Below are 15,689 nucleotides of genomic sequence, written 5' to 3'. Positions count from 1 at the left end.
AAATCTTGCCATTTACAACAACATGAATGGATCTAGAGAGTATAGCACTAAGTGAAATAAGTCAATCAGAGACAAATACCATTTGAGTTTACTCATATGTGGAATTTAAGAAAAAAAAAGAACAAAAAACACACTTTTTTTTTTCCAGACTCTTAACTATAGGAAACAAACTGATGGTTACCAGAGAGGAGGTAGATGAGCAGTGAGTAATGTATACAATTGTTGAATCACTATGTTGTACATCTGATACTCATATAACACTGTATGTTGATTTTACTGGAATTAAAATCTTTAAACATTTTTTTTAAAATTAGGTGAAATTCAAAGTTCAGTGTCATAAATAAAGTTTAGCATTATTAAAGACTGCCCTTCACACTACAACAGTATTGTTGAGTAGTTGAAACAGAGACCATATTGCTCATAAAGCCTAAAATATTTACTATCTGGTTCTTTACAGGAAAAGTTTGCTAACCTCTGGCTTAGACTGTCGCCTGAAGTCCGGAAGCCCTTCTCTTGCTCCAACTGTATGGCCCGTATGCACAAACAAAATTGGGACCCTTTTCAGCAAGAAAGGAGAGGGGAGAAGAAATGGATTTGGATAGGCAGTCAACAGTGTCTGTTTGGTTTTGTTTTGTTTTGTTTTGTTTTGTTTAAGTTTTATTTGAGAAAGTGAGTGGTGGGGAGGAGTAGAGGGAGAGAAAGTCTTATCCAGACTCCTCACTGAGAGGGAGCCCAACATGGGGGCTCCACCCTGAGATCACGACTTGAGCTGAAACCGAGTCGGATGCTTAACTGACTGCACCACCCAGGCACCCCAACAGTGTCTACTTTATGTCACCATACATCTTCTCTAGAATTTTCAATGAGCTCTCTCAGGACAGCTTCATCTTTAAGTGTTCATAGATAATGGCAACTCCTGTTTCAATTGGAAATTAAAAAGTAAGCTGGTTTTCACAATCCTTCAGGCTAGGCAGAAAGTTTGGTAAAAGGATTAATGTAATTGTTTCTTCATTGTTTACAAAAGAAGTCCCAGCTAGCGTGGCACACAAAATTCCCTGTGTCCTGTTTATCCCTGCACATCCCCTGCCACCTCCAGTACATGACCCTGTTGCTTCTACCACTGTGAAACGCTTAAGATTTCCTGAATATGCCACACCTTTTCCTGCCTCTTTGCTTTTCTCCACGCTTTTACTTCTACGCAGAACACTCTTCCCTCTTATCCACATGGAAAATCTTTAGGTGAGACTTTAAGGCATAACTCAATTGTTATTTTCTTTGAAAAACCTTATAGCATCACATTTGGGGTTCCATCTTACTTTGGTGTCTTTGCTGGGGTTTATAAAAAGAAGAATCTGAGACAAGGTTCACATTCATATTCACTTAGTTTGGGACATGATCTCAGGGGACAAAATTTGGGGGTAGAGGACTAGAAATAAAACAGGGTAACCAAAAAATCAGTACAGAGGTACATTACTGATCTGGTTACCTTTATAGGCAATAGGGGCCTAGGAGAGTATCTAAGAGGGCAGAGTTAGGAATTGTTCGCTGCCACATAGATGGAAGGAAGCATCTTGTTCCCTACTGATATTGTTGCCTTAGGGCCTATTAACTCTCCTACTTCCAGGTTTGCAGAGCAGAAAAGCCCCAGGGTGGAAAGTAAGAGGTAGTAGCTATCATCTATCAGTCACGTTGCCCAACTGGATTGGGGTCAGCGTAAGAGATGTCTAGTATACTCCACAATGTGTGTCACCCAGGTCTGCTAGTGGCCTGCCTTACATGTAGTCTATCAGGGAGCCTTCAAGGCAGTAGCTGACAGCAATGCCCACAAAAGATCTGACACAGGAGCGTTAGAGAAACAAGCAACGTTCCCTTACCAGCTGCAATTGCTCTCAAGGTCATAATTAATATTCTTCCTCTCTCTCTCCCACCACTCTGCTTCATCTAGGTTGCTTATCTGGTGGCTTACCCGCTTCTTCATCTTGGAGGGGCGAAAGCCCTACGTTGCTTTAGCCTGATTGGATAAAGGCTGTTGCATTTGTCCATTTATGGTTATCAGCAGGTGTGGAAGCATCTTGCTACTCAACTTATCAGTGTAGCATGATGTTCTATAGAAAGTCAATGTTCTTGTGGACCACATATATTGTGACAGAAAGCCGCAAGTTAACATAGCTCTGGGGCAAGAAAATGAGTATGTTCTGCTCCCCTTCCCACATAAATGATAACTGCTTTTGCTCCTTTTTACTGACAGGGATTGAGAAGAACCTATTCACTAAAGCAATAACTATGGACTAGGTGCCAAAAGCTGTGTGATTATCTTCTATCAAATATGCCATATCTGGCACAGCAGCTGTGATGAAGATATTCTTAGATTAAATTCATAGTAGTCCACCATAACTTTCTATGATGGATCTGGTTTTTGCAGTGGCTAAACAGGCTAAATAGGTGAGTCGAACAGAGATATGATGGCTACCAACACCTGCGCATCCCTTAAGTCTTCAGTGGGGACACTGGCCTCTATATTTCCTTTCAGGATGCTATATTCCTTCAGATTCACTATCTTAGCCAGTCAGAATGTGCAGCTTCAGGGGCTTCCACTGGTCCTTCCACTTATAATAATTTTCACTGCACAGGACAAGAAACCAAAATGAAGTTTCTTCTAGTTTCTAAGTATATCCCTTCCAGTCATTCACTTGGAAACCAGGGAGATAAGCAAAACCGGGTCTATGACTTCATGGGAGCACTGTGAGAGGAATCTGACCTATCCGGTTTCCTTGTGTGTGTCCTTTTGGAGAATAATTGGAAATATATTTGTTGTATATATATACTTGTTCTACTAGTGGTGGGTCTCAGCCTCCCCTTCAAATGATGAGTTTCAGGTCTGAAACTTGCTTGATCTGTAAAGTGAGTGAGAGCTTGTGACATTTCATGGAGATAGCTGGCATCAGCCTTCGGTTCAGCAGCTGTTGACTGTTTCTGGTTATACACATAGGTCAGGTAACACCCTAGTGGATGCTCATTTAACGTGCCCTGAGGAACACCATGGTCTATTAATCATCATCACAGAGTCCTGTGGGTGAAGATTCGCTGGTTGCCACTCTGACCTTGCAGCCCATTATTATAATTATGTACATTTTCCTTCTGTCTGTCATGTGCTCTATCTGGCCTCTGCTATTTTGGATTTTTATCAGTCCAATTGATTTTGGGGAGCCCAGTTCCACAGCAGCATCTCTTACTGTCAACTGCAGTGAATAGCTATGAATGAGCTTTTCAAAGATGCCAACGGTACCTTCTTTACTGTATTTCCGACTGCCTTGGAGATGGGTATGTCTCCTGGGCCCTCACAAGGAACATAATCAGATGGTAGATTCTCAGGTCTTGTATTTTAAATTTATTCTAACCACCCTGAGCCTTCTGACACCTTCCTTAAGGCAGTTAGGGCATTCCTAGAATCTCTCCTTCATTTCCTATAGCCCTTCATTCTATCCAAACTTTAGAGAACCATCTCAGCAATATATTAGGACTAGCTCCATGTTTCCTTGCTATGTCTTGAAAGTATTTTTCAATGTCAATAAATGTCAATCTCAATCTCTCCCGTCCACCTTTATATGCTGCTCACCTTGGCCCAACACTTTAAAAATTCATTCCTACACCTGTATCCTCAATCCTTCCACGTAAATTATTAACCAAGTCTTACTATTCTTTGTTTAATTATAGGCAATTGCCTCATCTGAGGTTTTTGTAATGTCTCCCAAAAATGAGAGGCTATTCTTCTCAAGTAAAGCACACAGAGCCACTTGTGCTAATAGAGAGTTCAAAAGAATCTGGGGGTTCGAATTCTCAGACTTGCCCACCTACATGCTACAGTTGCAAGTCTTAGGGTTCTTTTCTTTCCCTACCAAGACCATTCCTTTGGCATAGAGGACTTGTCAAGGCAGTGTATTCAGTCTCCTTGTAGCTATACTATCTATCCGTCTTAGATCTGATTATCAACACAGTTTTCCCATGGGTGCAAAAGATAAGTACGTCTTTAAATATTGCTTTGGAGGAGTTCTGATTTTCACAGCCTGTCTTGAACTGAAACTTGGTACCTTGAGCCTATTTTTTTTTTCTTTTTAAAAAAGTCTTCAAAAGCCCTTAACAAAAGTGAGCCAATCCCAAGGTCTTACAAATACTACTGTCTTGAAAAGATGCTCAACATCACTAATCATCAGGGCAATGCAAATCAAAACCACAATGAGTTATCACTTCACTCCTGTCAGAATGGCGAAAGTAAAAAAGACAAGAAATGATGAGTGTTGGTGAAGAATGCAAATCGATATGGCCACTGTGGAAAACAGTATAAAGGTTCCTGAAAATATTAAAAATGGAATTATCATATTATCCAGTAATTACACTACTAGGTATTTAACCCCCACCCAAGATGAAAACACTAATTTGAAGAGATTCATGTAACACAGATGGACCTAAAAGTATAATGCTAATTGAAATATGTCAATCAGAGGAAGACAAATATCATTATGATTTCACTTATATGTGGAATTTAAGAAATAAAACAAAGAAACAGACTCTTAAATGGTTGGCTGCCAGGGGGGAGGTGGGGAGAGGTCTGGGGAAAGCAGATGAAGAGATTAAGAGTACAGGTACCCTAAGGAGCCCTGAGAAATGTATAGCATTGTTGAATCATTATATTATACACCTAAAACTAATACAACTCTGTATGTTAATTATACTTGAATTTAAAAAGTACCTGTCTTTAAATTGTTCAAGGACCATTCCCAGTCCATGAACAAATGCTTGACTTTCCATCATTACTTATTCTAAACATCTGCCAGTGGAAACCTTAGTGATCCTGAGTCAGGCTAGGGGTTATGACTACCTACACTTTCTACCTGCAGTGGAAGTGTCCAACTGGCAGGGGATTCAATTCCAGAATCCTTTCCTGATGGTCTGCTTTCTAGGTCTACTCCTTATATCAAACATCTTATCCTGAGTTCCTTTGAAAGGCAGAGTCTGAGACAAGGACTTGGATGCAGTTGGTTTACTTTGGGAAATAATTCCAGAGGACAGGAGCAGGGGGGTAGAGGATTCTGGAGAAGAATGACAAATGGAACAAAAGAAAACCAATCCAAAGATGAACTATTGAGCTGGTCAATATTGTGGCCACCTGGAGCTTGGTCTTACTGAGGAGGCCTTTGGGAGCTGCGTGAATTATGTCTCAGAATCATCAGAATTGTCTGACACAGAAGAGGAGATGATGGATTCACTGGCTCTACATCTCAGTGATAGAAGGTTGCCTCACTGAGTGTCAGCTCCCTCACCCTCCCCAGCCTATGCCTATGCCAAAATAGCTGGATGGGCAGCAGGCATTGCACATGGTGGTAGCAAAAAAGCCCTTAGTGCAAAAAAGCAAGAGATGATCTGTGCACTTGATGCAAGACCGTGGCAGCGCATACATAGTTGGTTATGGCAGAAATAGCTACAGAAAAAGGGGAGCTAAGAGATTGTAGGGAAGGAATAAAAGATGTCACACACACACACACACGCCTCTCTTACTGTGCTAATCAGACTATATCACAGTTATTTCCTCTGTGTATCTGTCACCAATCCTAGATGCTAAGTACTTTAAAAAGAAGGACATGGGATAAATTGGTATTATATGCCTCTTGAAGTGATACATTGAGAAGAAAACATCATGTCTGCTACATCCTAGATCTGATCATAAAGAAACATCTGACAAACCTAAATTGAGGGATATTCTACAAAATGTATTATTGCTTGTACTCCAAAAAGATGTCAATGTCATGAGATAAAGAAAGATGGTGGAATTATTTCAAATTAAATAAAAGCTGAATGCAACATATGACCCAGACTTTTGTTTTGCTATAGCCAACATTATTAAGACAAATGGCAAATTTTGAATATGATCCATATATCAGACAACACTTTTGCATCAATGTTAATTTCCAAATTGTAATCATAATACTCTGGTTATATAAAAGAATGTTCCTGTTTGTAGGAAATATTTGCTGAAGTATTTAAGAGTAATGGACCATCATGTCTGAAAGTCTCAAGAGAAAATGTAATAAAGTATTAATATTTGAGGAATCTTAGGTGAAGGATATGTGGAAATTTTCTATTTCCACATAGAAATATGGAATAACTGTTACATAGTTATTGAAACAAAGGTCTAAAATTATATGAAGATTGAAATTTTAAATTTTAAACAAAAGAAATGGGTGTGTATTTATTTATCCATATAGGTGTGTGTGTGTGTGTGTGTGTGTGTGTGTGTGTGTATGTGTAACACCTAACACAATGCCCAGGACAGGTTTCTAGGTGACCTAGCACTTCATTTTCCTATGACAATTATTCAGGATACCTGCTTAAGATTTGAGCTCTTTTTTACTCTATGCTAGTATGTAATTTTCAAATGGAAACTGTACTTTAAGGGAGGCCTGGGTGGCTCAGCCATTGAGCGTCTGCCTTAGGCTCAGGGTGTGATCTTGGGTCGGGGGATTGAGTCCAGCATCGGGCTCCCTGTGAGGAGCCTGCTTCTCTGTCTTTCTGTGTTTCTGCCTCTCTCTGTGTCTCTCATAAATAAATACATAAGTCTTTAAAGAAAACTGTACTTTAAAATTTTACCTTGATCAAACATTTGAGGAAGAAGTTATACCAATTCTCTACAATCTCTTCAGAGGATAGAAGCAGAATAGATACTTTCTAACTCATTCTGTAAAGACAGCATTACCCTAATATCAAAACTAGACAAAGATGTTACAAGAAAAACTATAAAAAACTATTTAAAAAAAAAGAAAAGAAAAACTATAAAAACTATAAAAAAAGAAAACTATAGACCTATATCTGTCATGAACATAGATGCAATAATCCTCAACAAAATATTAAATCCAACAATGTATAGAAATAATTATGTACCACAACCAAGTGGGATTTGTCCTAGGTATTCAAGGCTAGTTCAACATTAGGAAATCAATTAATGTGATCCATCATGTCAACAAGCCAAAAAAGAAAAATCACATAATCATATCAACAGATTTAGAAAAAGCATTTGACAAAACCTAACACCCACTCATCATAAAAACTCTCAGTAAACTAAGGGTAAAGGTGAACTTCCTTAACTTGATTTAAAAAATTACAAAAAATCTACAGCTCATACTTAATGGTGAGAAACTAAAAGCTTTCCTACTAAGATAAGGATAAGGCAAGGATATTCCCTCTCACCACACCTTTCTAACATCATACTGGAAGTACTAGCTAATACCGTAAGACAAGAAAATGAAATAAAAGGTACACAGATTGGGAAGGAAGAAATGAAACTGTCTTTTTGCAGATGGCATGATCATCTATGTAGGAAATCCAAAAGAATCAACAATAAAAAAAAGCCCTGTGAGGGATCCCTGGATGGCTCAGTGGTATAGTGCCTGCCTTCAGCTCAGCGTGTGCTCCTGGAGTCCCAGGATCAAGTCCCGCATTGGGCTCTGCATGGAGCCTGCTTCTCTGCTTCTCCTTCTGCCTGTGTCTCTGCCTCCTTCTCTCTCTGTGTCTCTCATGAATAAATAAATAAAATAAAATCTTTTTTTTATTTTTTTAAATTTTTATTTATTTATGATAGTCACAGAGAGAGAGAGAGAGAGGCAGAGACATAGGCAGAGGGAGAAGCAGGCTCCATGCACCGGGAGCCTGATGTGGGATTCGATCCCGGGTCTCCAGGATCGTGCCCTGGGCCAAAGGCAGGAGCCAAACCGCTGCGCCACCCAGGGATCCCTAAAATAAAATCTTTAAAAAAAAAAGAAAAAGAGAAAAAGCCCTGTGACTAACAATTGATTATAGCAAGTTACTGAAATACAAGATTAATATATATATAAATCAATCATCTTGTATATACCACCAATGAACAAGTGGAATCTGAAAATAAAAGCACAATATAATTTACATTAGCAGACCCTCCAAATAAAACACTTCAGTATAAGTCTAACAAAATATGTACAAAATCTATATGAGGAAAAACTACAAAACTCTGAAGAACAAAAATAACTAAATAAGTGGAGAGATATTCCATGTTCATAGAAAGGAAGATTCAATATTGTCAAGATATTAGTTTTTCCCAACTTGATATATAAATCCAATGGAATCCCGATAAATATCCCAGTAACTTATTTTATGAAAATTGACAAATTAATTCTAAAGCTTATATGGTGAGACAAAAGACCCAGAATAACCAGCCAATATTGCAAGAAAAGGACAAAATTGGAGAACTGAAGCTATCCAACTTCAAGACTTACTATAAAGTTACAGAAGTCAAGAGTGCGGTATTAGCAAAAGACTAAACAAATATATCAAGAAACAAAATAGCCCAGAAATAAACCCAAATATATACAGTTAACTGATCTGTGACAAAAGAGCAAAGGCAATACAATGGAGAAGTTAGTCTTTTCAACAAATGGTACTGAAACAACTGGACATCTACGTGCAAAAAAGTGAATCTAGACTCAGCCTTACACCCTTCACAAAAATTAACTCAAAATGGATCACAGATTTAAATGGAAAATGCAAAACTATTAAACTCCTAAAAGGTAATATATGAGAAAACCTAGATGAGAAAACCTAGATGACCTTGAGTATGGTGATAACTTTTTACATACAACACCAAAGGTATGGTCCATAAAAGAAATGGATAAGCTAGACTTCATTAGAATTAAAGACTTTGGCTCTGTGAAAAACAATGTCAAGACAATGAGAAGAGGGGTGTCTGGATGGCTCAGTCAGCTAAGCATCTGATTCTTGATTTTGGACTAAGTCATGATCTCAGTGTTGTGAGATCCAGTCCTGTGCCTGGCTCTGTGCTGGGCATGCAGCCTGCTTAAGACTCCCTCTCTCCCTCTCCTTCTGCCCATCTCCCATCTCTCTCCCTCCCCATCTCTAAAAAGGAAAAAAAAAAAAAGACAAGGCACAGATTAGGAGAAAATATTTGCAAAACATATATATTAAAGGATTGTTATCCAAAATTAACAAAGAAGTCTTAAAATTTGACTATAAGAAAGCAAACAACCTGATTTAAAAATAAATAAATAAAATAAAAAATAAAAATAAATAAATAAATAAAAATAAATAAATAAAAAATAAAAAAAAAATAGGCCAAAAATCTTAATAGGCACTTCACCAAAGATACACAGATGGCAAACAAGCATATGATGCTTCACATCATATGTCATCCGTGAAATGCAAATTAAACAATAGTGAAATACCACTACACACCTATGAGAATAGCCAATATCTGGAACACTGACAATAGCCAACAATGGGTAGGGTGTGGAACAGCAAAAACCCTCATTCTTTGCTGGTAGGAATGCAAACTGGTATCTTTAATTCGGTTTTTGTTTGTTTTTTTTAAGATTTTTTAAAAATTTATTTGAGAGTGAACACGAGTAGTGGGAAGGAGCAGAAGAAGACAGAGAAGCTCTGCAGGGAGTCCAATGCAAGCTTGATCCCAGAACCTTGGGATCACAACCTGAGCTGAAGGCAGAAGCTTAAACAACAGAGCCACCCCGGCACCCCAGTACCTCTACTTTGAAAGACAGTTTTAATTGAATTTAAATAAAATACTAAAAAAAAAAAAAAAAAAGACAGTTTGTTCATATCTTACAAAACTAAACTCTTACCATATGATCCACCAATTGTGCTCTTTGGTATTTATCCAAAGGAGTTGAAAATTTATGTCACACAAAAACCTGCACATTGATATTTACAGCAGTTTTATTCATAATAGCCAAAGTTGGAATCAACCAAGATGTCCTTCAATAGGTAAATGTACTTCCAGACAATGGAATTTTATTCAGGGCTGGGAAAAAAAAAAAAAAAAAAGAGCTATCAAGGCATGAAAAGAACATGGAAGACTGTTAAAGGCATATTACTAAGTTACAGAAACCAATCTGGAAAGGCTACATATGATATGATTATATGATGTTCTGGAACAGGCAAAACTATGGAGACAATAAAAAGGTCAGTGGTTGTCAGAGATTGTGGGGTTGGGGGCTGGTAAGGGATGAACAGGCAAAGCACAGAGGTGTTGAAAATACTCTGTGTGATACTATTATGATGGATGGATATCATCTTTATGTGTAATAACCCATAGAATACACAACACCAAGAGTGAAGCTTAATGTAAACTATAGACTTTGGGTGATAATGATACGTCAATGTAGGTTCATCAGTTGTAACAATTGTCCCACTCTGGTGCCAGGTGTTGATAAATAGGGGAAGTTGTATGGCATGTTGCGGCAGAGGGTATATGGGAATTTTGCTGCGAACCTAAAACTGTTCTTAAAAAAACCCCAAACAACTGAAAATATTGAATCAATGGACAAATGGGCAACCATCAATAAAAATATAAAGATTATATTCTTACCAAAAAAAAAATTATATTCTTGTGCAAGTTGAAATGAAATATCCAAGTGAAAAGGTAAAAAACTGTATATACTTTGGAATTTACTAGAGAGGTTATAGGTGAGAAGAGAACAAAAATAGTCCAAGAAGAGAAGGAATTAGCTGTTTAAGGGAAGGGAGATGAATTCTCTAAAAATGGAATTAATAATAAATTTTTATTAAATGGAAAAAAAATAACAGGGATAATGTCTTCTCACTCATGTTTATATTGCCAGCACTTAAGAAATCACCTGACATTTGTTAGGTAAAACCTTGCTGCTGTTGGTGACCATAGGAAAAGCCCATGGGGTAAGGAGCCCATGTGGAGAAAGGCAGGCCAGAGCCAGAAATAAGGGACGGCCCTGAACTCACTGATGCTTGAAAATAGTTAATTCTCAACTTCCTTTCACATAAACTAGTGAATTCTTTTTTAGCCTGAACTCATTTGAGTCAGGACCTGAGCTTGCCACCAAAAAGCACCAGTACCAACCAACAAACAAACTAAAACAGCTGGTTTGTTCTGCTCAAGGGTGTCCCCATGTTAGCGAGCTACTTAAACTGAATTTAAACAAAGACAAATAGGTCCTTTGCTTAATCTTTGTGTGGCGTCCCAGTATCTCACCCCAGGACTAGAATCTTCTTTGCATTCAACTCCTGTCCCCTGTGTCTTCCACAGGTGCACCTGAGAGCTAGGCCAAGCTCCTCTCTCTAGTGCGACACATGGCATAGTCATGCTGTCTCGTTACCTCCTTCTCACATAACCTCTGAAAACCTTTGTGTGCTGTTGGCATGGAATTAGCCCATCCTCTACAATTTTTGTATTTTTGAGCTACAGTTTTTGAGACGACAAAAACCATGCTGTGCAGCTGTGTAAAGAGGATGTGAATGTCTGAGACTATCATCCACCCATACTGTAAAACAACGCTGCAAATGCAAACCCACTGGTGCTCTGCAATGTGGGAAGGAGGAAGGTCCCAGGGACCCAGACGGATTGGGTATCTTTTCCTCATATCAAAAGTCAGCATTTCATTATATAAGACCCTGGCATCTATGTCTAATGTTAATGATATGGTTTAAAAATTTTTGTCAAAAAATAAATAAATAAATAAATAAATAAATAAATAAATAAATAAATAAACAAACAAACAAATAAATAATTTTGTCATTTAATGACAAAAACATGTACATAATATACCTTCTTGGAAATTATCTGCAATATAAAAAATCCAGTCACAAAAAGAATATAGTTCAAAAAAACAGAAATACAAATGGTTAATAAATATATGATAAGGTGCTAGATCCCATTCATGATGAAAGAACTGCATATTAACAAAACAATGTTGTACCATGCTGACTACCGGACTGGCAAAGGTTACAAACAGGCACTCTCAGATACATGCTGCTGGTGAGAGCACAGGCGGGCACAACCTTTTTAAACGGCATTTTCCTAGTATCTGTCTGAATTTCAAATATGTTTACTCACTGACCCATTGATTCCACTTCTAGAAGTCTGCCTTAGAGATATATCACATAATCAGGCAAGATTATATGTTACAAATTTATTATAGCAGTGTTTGTAATAGTGAAAAAGCTAAAATTATTCTGATTGTACTTCAATAGAGTTAAACATACTACATAGTACATCAAAACTATGAATATTTATATGATTGAACAGATTGTTTAGTGGTGAACGCTAATTATAAGGTGTGTGTGTGTGTGTGTGTGTGTGTGTGTCATTTATGGGATTTGTGGAGAAAAATCAGTCATCCTTAAAGTGATGTGGCTTCTGGGAAGTAGAATTTGAGAGGAAAAAACAGGGTAATTTTTTTTTTATTTCCCAACTACTTCTATTTATACAACACACATAGTTTTATAATAAATTTTTAATCACAATTTTGCATTACAACACAACTCATAAAACAATAGAAAATGCAATTATACTTCGCTATAAAATTAAAAAATTAATTAAAGCTTACATGCCACTGTCATAGTAGGTGGTATTTTAGGACAATAAAGTACGAGAGCAAATAAAAGCATATAAAAGTGAAATTTAAAGGTTAGTCACTTTTTTTTTTTTCTTTTTAGGGAAAGAGAGAGAACGTGGTGAGGAGAAGCAGAGGGAAAAGAGAATCTTAAGCTCTCCACGATGAGCGCAGAGCCTGAGGCGGGGCTTGATCTCACAGCCTTGAGATCCCCACCCTGAGATCACCACGTGAGTTGAAACCAAGAGTTAGACACTCAACCAACTGTGCCCAAGGTTAGTTACTTTTTAATCTACATTAATAGATTAAATGAGTACAAATAGATTAATACAAATACCAATAAAAATGAACTACTGAATCCTATTTTATGAAAGCAAGTTCATTGCATGGAATTCTGTTTTCACTGGCTAACAGTGAAATCCCTTGTCTTCAAGTTTACATCTTCCGCTGCCCTTCCATTGCCACCGTTGGTAGAGCAGTAGGAAGTAATTTGCAAGATCACAGATATATAATTTTCCCCACTTCCTATCCCTGCCCCAGAAAAACCCAGATTCTTTGGACTTATGGCCAGGGGCTCTGGTATTACACAGTGTGCCTATGGAGGAAGCATCACATGTTATAGATGGGGCACTTATTCTTTCCCTGTTTCGTAAGCAAGGAAATAAGGAGGGTAGGAGATGCTTGAATTGGTTGTGATTAGAAGGTGGAACTAAGCGCCCTCAGTTATACTCCCGGGAGGAGACTGGGTATATAACACAGGAAAGAAAGGGCACGAAACACTGAGCTACTGAGGGAAGGTGGCTAGACCAACCATATCAAGGCCTTGGTACTTGGGACTGGGTTTAGCAATCGTTTATTAAAGTGTTTCCATGTCTGTCTTCCTACCAGGTTAAAAGTTCCTGGGGTACAACTAGCATAATGATTGGCACATAGTAGGCACTCGTTAAATATAGATTGGAATAAATGGGTGGATCAATGAACGAATGTTCGAGACAGATGAAACACTCAACAGAGTTTTACAAACTCCCTAAATGAGAGGGGATAAAGGATCCCTGGGTGGCGCAGCAGTTTAGCGCCTGCCTTTGGCCCAGGGCGTGATCCTGGAGACCCGGGATCGAATCCCACATCGGGCTCCCGGTGCATGGAGCCTGCTTCTCCCTCTGCCTGTGTGTCTGCCTCTCTCTCTCTCTCTCTCTCTCTGTGACTATCATAAATAAATAAAAATTTTAAAAAATTATAAAATTTTTTTTAAAAATGAGAGGGGATAAAAATATACAAGTGAAGTGACGGGGGGGGCGGGGGGGGGGGGGGGCGGGGCGATGGCAGAAAAGCATGCCAGGAAGAGTTAGAATGATAATCCTCTGCTGTCTCCATGTGTAGGGAGCCTTATGCTTGCACAACCTAGGAGAACCAAGAGAAATGCACGGTCGAAGTCATATAGCTGAAAGTAAGGCTGAGCATGCTCAGATTTCCCCCAAAGAAGGGGAACTCCAGTGTTTCTAGTAAAGGAGAATTTTGTAGAGCTGCACCCATGGTAAAACTCCCACAGAGTTTGCATAAAATAATTCATGCCATTTGTCTGTTCAGATGCTATTATTCCAAACCAATTATGGCTTCTCTACAATCTACTTTTCTGAGCAACTGATTCACACTTTAGCCCCAGAGGCAAATAACATCTAGAGAAACTTCGGGGCATCCAGGAACCTCCTGGCACATCCAGGAGCAGAGCTACTGCTGCTGCTATTATTGCAAATAGGAATATTCTTTTTTTTTTCAAAAAAAAAATGTTGACAAATATTCTTTTTTTTTTTTTTTTTTTTTTTTTTTTAAGTAATCTCTACATCCAGCATTGGGCTCAAACTCACAACCTTGAGACCAAGAGTTACGTGTTCTACTGACTGGGCCAGCCAGGTGCCTGACAATTCTGAATATTCTTATCACCACCATTACCATTATCACCATAACCACTACCATTAACTTAGAGTGAAATCCTCCCATAGCAAATCATAACTTTAAAACATGTCTGGGATCCTGACCAATCAGGGTGTGCCTCTTCTCTTCCTCCTTTGGGTGGTAACCAAGAGACAGATGGGCAGAGTGAGGTGAAATATTTCCTGTTGCTGTAGCTCTATCACTAAATCTCTGGCTATATGATCAGAAATAAACTAGAGAAACAGAAATTGAGAATGGAGAAGACCTTACAGAACCAGATGCATTCTGGATTTTCAGAGATTCAGTCTGGGACTTAATACCTCCAGGACTTTCCCTTCTACTCATTCCATCTCTCATGTTTACTTCCTTCTGCTTGGCTTCACTCTCTCCTGTAACAGATGGGCCTTTTGCACTGCAGAAAACATATCTGCCAGCAGCCTTGGGCTTATATCATCCCAGTTATCTTTCTCAGAAGAGGATATATTTTCTCAGCTTCATTTTGGATTTTTCCAAGGAAAACTCTGAGTGACTTGAGTCATTTACCTGTCCCTGGGCCAAGCATTATGGTCAAGAAGAGAAGTCTTCTCTGATCCTGCCTATGGTACATGTCCACTTTTTGACCAGGGGGTAGGGTCTTATAATTGGCAACCTCACAAAACCCATACGGGATGCATAGTGGGGGTAATGCCCTTCTCCTGAAGAAGAGAAAGATGTCATTAAAAGAAAGATGCTTCAAATGTTCACCAAAGATAGATCAAAGATAGCTAGCTTGATGGGAAACTAGCTAATTAGCTGATGGTTACATGTGTTAATGATCATTATAAGGTCTAATATTTATTCTCATTATTTTTTTCCAAAAGATTTATTTTTGCTATTCTCTTCTGTGCAATTATTCAAATGTTTTATAGAATTGTCATGTACCAAAAAAGAAAAGAAAAATCTGTTGGTATCTTTATTAGAATTGATGACACCTAGGAGTAATTTGGAAAGAGTAGACATTTTTACATTAGATTTCCTGTTCAAGTATATAGCATAGCTTTTCCACTTATTCAATCTTTTTTTCCAATCTCCTAAAAGTTTCTGTAGGTCTTTTATGTAATATAGGTGATTATTAGCATAATAGCTAAGAGTGGAACAGTCTTTGATTAGCAAAATATCTTAACAGAACAGAGGTAGGGCTGCCACACACTGCTGTTCAATCTGCGCATGACACGAGCCCCGGGAGCCCCATTTATGTGGACTGACTATGATGTTGTGGTTTGACTATAATATAGATAGATGTGGACTCCGTGAGGCCCCTGGAGCTATGCAGTGAAGTCCCTCTGCGAAGAAGGG

General features: G+C 38.3%; 1 pseudogene; it reads left to right on the top strand.

The window, feature by feature from the left end:
* The window catches only part of LOC106559764, a 47,402-nt pseudogene that overhangs the window by 18,012 nt on the left and 13,701 nt on the right, over positions 1-15,689 (top strand).

The sequence above is a fragment of the Canis lupus genome, chromosome 15, assembly GCF_011100685.1.
Source record: "Canis lupus familiaris isolate Mischka breed German Shepherd chromosome 15, alternate assembly UU_Cfam_GSD_1.0, whole genome shotgun sequence".
Lineage (NCBI taxonomy): Eukaryota > Metazoa > Chordata > Mammalia > Carnivora > Canidae > Canis > Canis lupus.
Note: the sequence above shows the minus strand (reverse complement) of the source record. Positions and strands in the feature narration are given on the sequence as shown.